Source organism: Alligator sinensis, unplaced genomic scaffold (genome assembly GCF_000455745.1).
Source record: "Alligator sinensis unplaced genomic scaffold, ASM45574v1 scaffold312_1, whole genome shotgun sequence".
Lineage (NCBI taxonomy): Eukaryota > Metazoa > Chordata > Crocodylia > Alligatoridae > Alligator > Alligator sinensis.
The window spans coordinates 125924-135305 of record NW_005842029.1 but is presented as its reverse complement, the minus strand read 5'-3'; positions in this window follow the sequence as shown (position 1 = coordinate 135305).

Here is a 9382-nt window from a genome sequence, read left to right as displayed (position 1 = left end):
ATGAGAGTTAATTTGTTCTGCAATTGGGCACTTTTAAAGTGCTCTTCAGCTGTGCACTTCTGTCACAGCACAGCTATAGAGCACTTTCAAGAGGCTGATTGCACAACAAACATAACTTCTGTCTATGCTCTTAGGTACTACAGACTCCAACACCTGCATCTTTGGGTAGGATTGGAGAACTCATTTAGATTTAAGTGACTAAGGATGTTTTTACATGTGCTCTGGGGGGCGGGGAAGAGGGGATGCTTTAATTAGAGCAGCTCTAATTAAAGCACCCGCAGCATCTCATGTATCAGCATCCCTGAACTTCAAAATGGTGGCTGGGGTGCTTTAACTAAAGCTCATTAAACAAGCTTTAGTTAAAACACCTCCACCACCATTTTGAAGTAGCCATGCTGATACATGAGATGTGGAGGCTAGTGGAGCATGCAGCAAACTTGATTAATTGAGTTTGCTCCAATGCACTGTAATTACAGCATGTCAGAGCAGCCTGCATGGATGTGTACAGACACCCTAAGTTCTTGTTTTGATCTGGCACTAAGGTAATCTCTTGATTTTTTTGAAGTTTTTTGTGGTATTATTAATCTCCAAAGAGTTAATAGAATATGCTTTTCTTACTGGTTAATACACTAAGTTTCTGTAGTGTTTAAAATCTCACTTTATCACTAGATCCTGATATGAGTATTAGGTTTTTTTGGACAGAGTTAAAGGAAGAGCTTTATACTCTTACACATTATTAGTAATTATGTGTATCATCATAGTGCTAGGGGCCCTAGACATGGGCTAGGAATCCATTCTGTTGGGTGCTGTGTGAATTAAAATCAAACAAAAAATATTAAACTCTCTTATATAGCTCTTACCACTTACAAAGCCCCAAAGTTTTATGAATACTGAATCCAGTTCAAGTAATATAAGGGCGAAGTTGTTGCTATGGTGGTCCAGAAATTATGAGAGACACAAGGATTTCTTAGGGTGATCTGTTTTACTGAATCAGCTGTGAGGTTGGGATAAAGTTAATGAGCTTTTCCATGCAAGACATTATTTCTCAGGTCTCAGTTCAGTGATTCTCAACTAAGTACCAGGGCACCATGAGGTGCTATGCGATCTTTTGAAGGGTGCTTCAGGTGTGAGAAGATAAGCCAGTTGTGAGGAGATAAGCAGATAAGCTCAGACTCAGATAAACTCAGACTGAGACTCCTCTCTGCCTGGCCATTACCCGTCCAACACTGCCTGGTCTCTCTGCAGGGAGGCAAGCACTGTAATAAATAAGTTCGTTTCTGAATTGAGGTGCCCTTCAATTCATAAAAGTTATGGAGGGGAGCCTCAAGTCTAATGAGAAGTGCGTTGAGTGTAAAAAAGTTGAGAATCATTGATATGTCACCCGGATCCCATGGCACGTGGGGTGTGCTGCCTGCCTGGAGCTCAGATTCAGGACATCATGGCAATGAACCTGGACCTGATCTGGTCCTCTGATCACTACCCCTTAGTCCTCATCCATGTGGGTACTAATGATGTGGCTGGGAGTAGTCCGGACTGTATCATGAGAGACTACAAGGCTCTGGAGTCCAAGCTTAGGGAGACAGAAGCACAGGTGGTTTTCCCATCTGTTCTTCCCGTGAGTAGATGTGGACAACGCCACCAGGACTACATCGGAGAGGTCAATCGGCGGCTTCGGAGCTGGTGTTACTGGGCGGGTTTCGGATTCTTCAACCACAACCTGCACTTCCACACAGGAAACATGCTAGGGCGGGATGGGCTACATCTCTCCCCGAAAGGTACATGTGTTTTCCCTTCCAGGTTGGCTGATCTCGTATGGTGAGCTTTAAACTAGTTTCATCGGGGGATGGAGATGCAGAAGTACGAGAGGACACTTTGATGTCAAGCCAGGTGACTTGAGCAGGAACAACCCACCCAGATAAGTGATAAGGGCCTGGGCAAGCTTGGGAACAAGAGGGCAGCACAAACACCAATAGGAGGTCTCAATTGGCTCTACACAAATGTTAGAAGTATGGGAAATAAGCAGGAGGACCTCGCCCCTCTGCTAGCTAGCAAAAACCCAGACCTGGTTGAGTTTACAGAAACCTGCTGGGATTCTACCCATGACTGGACAGAAGACATTGAGGGCTATAGGTTGTATAGATGAGATAGAGTAGGGAGAAAAGGGGGGGGGCATGTAGCACTCTATGTTAATGAGCAGTACACATCCTCGATGATCAGGATGGGTTCAGGCACTCTGGATTAGAATGCAAGGGAGTCGTGGGGAAAGGGACTTGATAGTGGGTGTCTACTACAGACCGCCTCACCAGGGGGATGAGCTGGACCTGGAATTTTCAGGTCAGGTCATGGAGGCTGTAAGAACAAGGGATGTAGTTGTCATGGGTCACCTAAACTACCCAGACATCTGCTGGGAGGATCAGTCAGCTAGATCTGAATGCTCACGTAGGTTTTGAGCCTGCATACAGGACCTCCACCTAACCCAGGAGGTACATAATCCCACCAGAGGAAATGCCTTGCTGGACTTGGTCCTTGCCACAGGCAATGACCTGGTGAGGGATCTGCAGGTGCTTGACTACCTAGGCATTAGTGACCAACATCCGCTGGAATTTATTATCTGGCGCAGGGTGGTGAAAGCAAGCAGTAAGGCAAAAGTCCTTGACTTCAGGAGGGCCAACTTCAATGAGCTAAGGAGATTAGTAAGGGAGACATTGGGGACTTAGAGCTTCAGTGAGACGGGAGTCCAGGACGGGTGGTTGTTCCTTAAAGAGATGATCCTCCAAGCTCAGAGGGAGTCAGTCGCAATGTGAACCAAAGTGGGCAAGAGTGTGAAAAATCCCCCTTGGCTCAGTAAAGGCATCCAGGAGGGCCTGAGGGCAAAACAGGTGGCTTACAATCAGTGGAAGCAAGGGGCAATCACCAAGAAAGATTACACCTCTGCTGCTCGTGATTGCAGGGAGGTGATTAGGAAGGCCAAGGCAGAGACAGAACTAGAGGTAGTGAATTAAGGATAACAAAAAGTCCTTTTTCAAATACATAGGGAGTAAGAAGAAGGCACCAGGTTACTTGGGGCTCCTACAGGACAGGCTTGGCAATCTGGTGATTGCAGCAAAGGAAAAAGCTGATCTCTTCAATGAGTTCTTTGCCTCCATATTTCTGAGCAGGGACTGGGACAACTCCCCCACTAGGATTACGGACAAGCTTAGGAGACATGATACCATGCCTAGGGTTAGGGACAATCTAGTTAGGGAACTCTTAGAGGGGCTGGATGTGTATAAATCAGCAGGTCCGGATGCTCTTCATTGGAGGGTACTGAGGGAATTGATGGAGGTCATATCAGGGCCCCTGGCATGGCTGTATGAGCACTCGTGGTGCTCTGGTCAGGTCGCACAGGACTGGAAAAGGGCCAATGTGGTCCCCATTTACAAGAAGGAGAACCCGTGTAACTATAGGCTCCATCCTTGGGAAGACCTTTGAGAAAATTATCAAGGAACACATTTGTGGGGGCCCAGCATGGGAGGTAATGCTCAGGGGCAACCAACACAGGTTCATTATGGGCAGATTGTGCCTGACTAACCTTGTTTCCTTTTATGACCAGGTCACAAAGTCCTTGGAATCGGGCGATGAGGTGGTTGTCATCTACCTGGACTTCAAGAAGGCCTTTGACACTGTTTCTCACCCCATTTTCATAAAAAAACTAGGTGACTGTGGCATTGATGCCTATATAGTCAGATGGGTGGCAAATTGCCTTGATGGTCACAGCCAGAGAGTGGTAGTGGACGGGTCATTTTCGACCTGGAGGGGTGTGGGCGTGAAGTTCCCCAGGGCTCGGTCCTCAGGCCTGTGCTATTCAACATCTTTATCAGTGACTTGGAGGTGGGCATGGAAAGCACGCTGTCCAAGTTCTCTGATAACACAAAGATACGGGGAAAAGTGGGCACACTGGAGGGGAGGGACAGAATCCAAGTAGATCTAGACAGGTTACAGAGGTGGGTGGATGAGAATAGGATGGAATTCAATGCAGACAAGTGCAAGGTGCTGCATCTAGGGAGAAGGAACCTGCAACATACCTATAGGCTGGGGCACACACATGCTCAGGGGGCAGCAGGCCAGGCCCTACAAAGATAGGCTAAAGGGCCTGAACCTATTCAGCCTCCGCAACAGAAGCCTGAGAGGGAATCTGGTGGCCATCTATAAACTCACCGGGGGGACCAGTGGAAAATAGGTGAGGCTTTGTTCCCCCGGGCACCACCTGGGATAACAAGAAATAATGGCCACAAATTGATTGAGAGTAGGTTCAGGCTTGATACCAGGAGGCATTACTTTACAGTTAGGGCTATCAGGCTCTGGAATGGGCTCCCAAGGGTGGTGGTGCTCTCCCCTATCTTGGGGGTCTTCAAGAGGAGGTTGGATAGATATCTGGCTGGGGTATTATGATCCCAGCACTCGTTCCGGCCCAGGGCAGGGGGCCGGACTTGATGATCTTTTCAGGTCCCTTCCGACCCTAGAAACTATGAAACTATGATATAGTTTTTGGAACTGCTTCTCCAAATAGCAGCTGTTGGAAACTACTGAGAACAGCATAAAATATTTTTCCTCTCAAATTAAATCTAAGATCAGCTCTGCACATGCAATATCTCTTGTGTCATACAGGTTAACTCAGGTTATCAACATGCAGTATTTCCTTAAGTGCCTTCTAGACCAGATGAACCTCCGACAAAGTTTTGATTTTTCCACAACAATATGAATATAGCTGAATACAATTTAAATAAATAACTGGTACAGAAGACCTTTTGACTAGTACATGACTTGCTTTGTTTCTCTTTTTTGTTTGTTCTGTTTTGTTTTGTTTTTGACTAGAGAAATGGCTCTAGTAAAACTTCTCATCATTAAAACAAGCTGGAAGCTGCCTAAATGTCACTGAAATCTGCGTCTTCTCCTTACGGAAGAAACCATTTCACAGCTTCTGCATACAAATTAAATAAAACAAACAAAGATTATTTGTTTCTGAGCAGTTGTCCACTGCTAATTAGCTCCAGGATGAGAGAAAGCAACACTGCCCTGTTTTAACATTGCTGAAATCCAGGGGCACAGGGTGAGATTCAGAAACAAGTTTAATTACCGGAAGTCTCTGCACTGTATTTTGGTGACACTGACCTAATAAGGTGGATTGCATAGGTGGCTGAAGGCTGGGGCTAATGGGGATTAGCCCCCACAAACGCTGCTGTTGCCCCAGGAGTGTTGCGCTGCCATGTGCCTGCTGCTTCCAGGCTGCACCTTGTGCCCTTCCCACCCGGCATATGGCGTTGTGTGGCTCTCAAGGCAAAGGCAGCAGGACACAGCAGCAGTCTGCCCTCACCTTGGGCACAGATCAGGGGGGCACGTGCCTTCCAGGCCTTCGCTGAGGTGTGTGCACCAGCAGGATCTGCCCCATGCCCCTGTATGAGCTGCCTAGGCTCCAAGCATCCCACCAACAGCCCGTGCCCCTGCCTCTGCCCCCACTCCCCTCCTCACTGTGGGGGCCTCTATCTGCCCCTGCCATGTCCCTTCCCTACAACACACTGGAGGGGGTGGTGTGTGGTAACGCGTGTGCTCAGCGCTCCCAAATAATATTTTTTTCTCTCTGTTGGACAGTAACCCTTCAGCGTAAAATTAGCCAAATATGTGAAATTCTGAAGTAGGCTGGCTAAAAGCATGGATTTTTCTTTAATCAACACTAGTTAGAGACACTGGGGGCATGGCTACACAAGATGCATTAGTGCGCTTTAGCCTAATTTACTGCACAGTACAGATGCATGTCTACACGTATATGTCCTTACTGTGCAGTAAAATTGGTTAATCGTGACTAAATGTGATACCTGCAAATGCAGGTATCAAATTTAGGCATGATGAGGTAAAGCGCATTAATGCACATGTAGATGTGACTCGGCACTAGCTTTAGTGTTGGTTCTCTCTAGCGACTAGAGGGCCATCCTGAGGTCAGCGCCAGGGCTCCTGACTGGCTGCCTCTCCTGCCCCAGAGCTCGGCTGCTCTGTGCCTCTAGCTGCAGGCTATAAAAGCCTCCAGGCATTTTGTGCCCTGGGGCACACACACCAGGACCTTGGAGCACTGCAGGCCCCGTGTGTCCCTTGGACAGGACCTGGGCAGCCTCTTCCAGTCCTGTCCCCTAGCCAAAGCTCCTGCTTGGCCACAGCTGAGTGTTGCAAAGAGCTGCAGCCTTCTGCTTATTCTGTCCAGCCCTGGTATCTCCCCAGGGCTGCTGCCTGGCTGCCTCTGGCAGCAGGGCCAGCACCTGCTCCCTGCTGCTGCTCACCCCCAGCACTGTCACCTGTGTTTGCAGACACTGTAGCACATTTGCCTCTTCCATGCAGCTCCCAGTCCCTGGCTGTGCCCTTCTGTGAGCACTGCTGACCAGTTTGCAGGGACAGCCACACAGGGACAGCTGTGCAGGGGCCCAGAGAGTCGGCATGGGATGCATCAGCACCATGTCCTCCACATCCTACCCATCGAGGAGCACCCCGCCCATATAGGCATGCTTGAGCCTTCTACCTGGAGGAGCCAGGAGGAGGTTAGCGACTCGAACACCCATATTTATAAGGCCCTGTTGGGCAGGATGGATGAGTGAGTGAGAGCATTACCAGATGGTGTGGCAGTGCTGCATAAAGATCACGGGCTTGCAGGAACAGCGGGTGCCCATAACCAAAAACAATCTTCAGTCCGCTGTGCCTGTAAGACCATGCCCTTGTGCAGACTGAGGTATGCCTGACCCACTATCCCCTTCTGCTGCTGCTGGCCATGATGCCCCAGGTGTACCTGGCATGGGACCCTGAGCTTTGACAGTGTGGCGGGCAAGCCTACGCTGTCCCAGAACCTCTGCCACCACCTGGAGGGCTATCTCTGGCTAGGCTACACATCCCTGCACCCCACTGCAGAGGAGGACATCGCCGCTGGCATCAACATCTTCCTTGGCATGTGAGTGGCCTGTGCTTGCCTAGCTGTGCATGTCAATGATGACAGTGGGCTCTTTGGGCGGCAGGATGCAGCATGCAGGTGCCTGGGCAGGCCTCCTCCCCGGAGAGAAGCTGGTGCTACTGGCAGCTGGCAGTGACATGGTTGGCCATGCCTTGTAGCGGGGGCTGAAGTCTCAGAGCTGTCAGGGCAGGTGCTGGCCCAGGCTCCCTCAGTTTCTGGTGGAGACTGGGAGGTGACTTATTCAGCATGCTGAGCATACTGAGCTTGGCACCACTGTTAAAGTCAGCATGTATCTGTCTGGAGCCAGCCAATAGGCAAATGTGGAGGAAAAGCAACTAGCTGAAATCTTGCCATTTAGACTGCAGGTAGACATATCCATCCACTCCAGATCTACAGCCCCAAAACTTCTCCTAAAGGTACGTGCTTTTGCCTCTCCTTTCAAAGAAATGAACAAGTTCACTCTTTACTTTCAGTGCTGCTAGCGGTCCCTTTTATTCACTTGTAAGTGGTAACAGCATCTGGCCAGAGCTGGGCCATGGGCACAAGATGGTTCAAACACACATTTCCCATCTCCCAGGAGAATGTCCTAACTACCAAGCTATTGGCAAGCCTGGTTAGGGATACTGTACTTCCCTTCTGTTTAAACTGTGTCCTGTACAACACACCATATGAGATTCAATAGGCCAGAGATGGACAAGGAGAAAGAATACAGAATCAAATATACCCCTGTAATTTAATGACAGAAGGCAAGGCACTATGGACTCTTAGGGCATTTATACACACGCTCCAGGGGTGGGAGGGTGCTTTAATTAGAGTCACTCTAATTAAAGCACCTGAACCATCATGTGCATCTGAGTCTCTGTGCTGAAAAATGGCAGTGGGGGCACTTTAACTAAAGTTTGTTGAACAAACTTTAGTTAAAGCACTCCTGCCACCCTTTTTCAGCAAGGGGATGCTGATACATGTGAAGCTGGAGTCTGATGGAGCATGGTAATTACCATGCTCCAGCAGACTTGATTACTCGAGTCTGCTCCATCGTTCTGTAATTACAGTACGTTGGAGCAGCCTCACTGCACATGGATAGGCACCCTTATAGACTAGCTCATTAAGTGAGTCAGGATCTTTTGTAGGCTACAGACTACTCTGTACCTTCATGTCTAGAACATTAACTTGAGTTCTGATCTCTGCTCCAAGGACTGCTACTGTATTGGCTGCTTCATGTAAAATGCAGAAGCAGTCTTGAGAATAGAGACCATAAACCAGTACTCACTTCTCCCAGTGCAGCTGTGGAGTTAAGATAGCAACTAGGTGGGAACTTTTAAGATTACTGTTTTGATCTTAATTTCCACCAATATCTACTTCAGGAATGTCTACACAGAGTAAACCATTGCTGAGCAGAAACACCCCAACCCCAGTCTAGTCCTGCACATGTTAGCTGCAGAACTGGCAGCACTGTAGCTATGTCCAGACTGTTTCTAAGCAGATTTAATTAGACTGAGCATAACATCATCTTAGCATGACTTTCCTGCTCCCAGGTCCAGAGCTAGCTCAGGCTTCTCTGAACAGTTCTGCATTGAGCCGTATAGACAAATGCTAATTTTTTTTTTGCATTTGGTCTTAAGTGGCTAACTTCAAGCACTGAAGTACTAAAAGTTTTGGACAGCATAGTTATAAGTACACTGGGGGTTGTAACAGTAGTATATGCCCATGCAACCTATTGGTGGCAGCAGTACATTGCTAGTGCACAGAACTGTGCTTGAATTAGAAAGTGTGGAAAGCAAAGAAATATTTAACTTCCTGGCATAATTCAGTCAAGAGTTTAACTTAATTTTCTATCTGAAATCTGAGAAAATCAGAGATTATCAGCATGCTGATTTTACTAGGGCAGTAGTTAATAAAGCAAATATATATAGAACTAATCAGCAGAAGATTTAGATGCAACTTTTAAAATGTTCCATTTAGAGAGTATGTAATGGTTGTTTGTTTCACATAAACTCTGCATTTCAAGAAGCACTGGGTAAGTAAAATAAATGCACATTATAAATTCAGTCCTGCTCCTAACAGTATCAATGGAAAAATCCTCAATTGACTTAAAGACTGGAGTCTACATATAGATATTTTTTCCTCTGCTGCTGTGCGATACAATAAATTTAGGTACAAAATCTCTTTTGAACTGCTTACACATATGGAGCGTTCTGACTGGCTGTCTGTGATGACACATTGCTGGCAATTAGTGCCAGCACATGACTACATTTTAATGATTGTTCTTGTAGGTGTGTCTGATAATCTCCTAACAACCTTAAGGTGCTCCAGGAAATGATTTTTTCTGTGAGGCTACTGCACTTCTGAGGTGCGTGAAGTCATTCAATTGTTAGTTACCTCCATTGCTTTGAGCTTCACAACACTATGATGGCC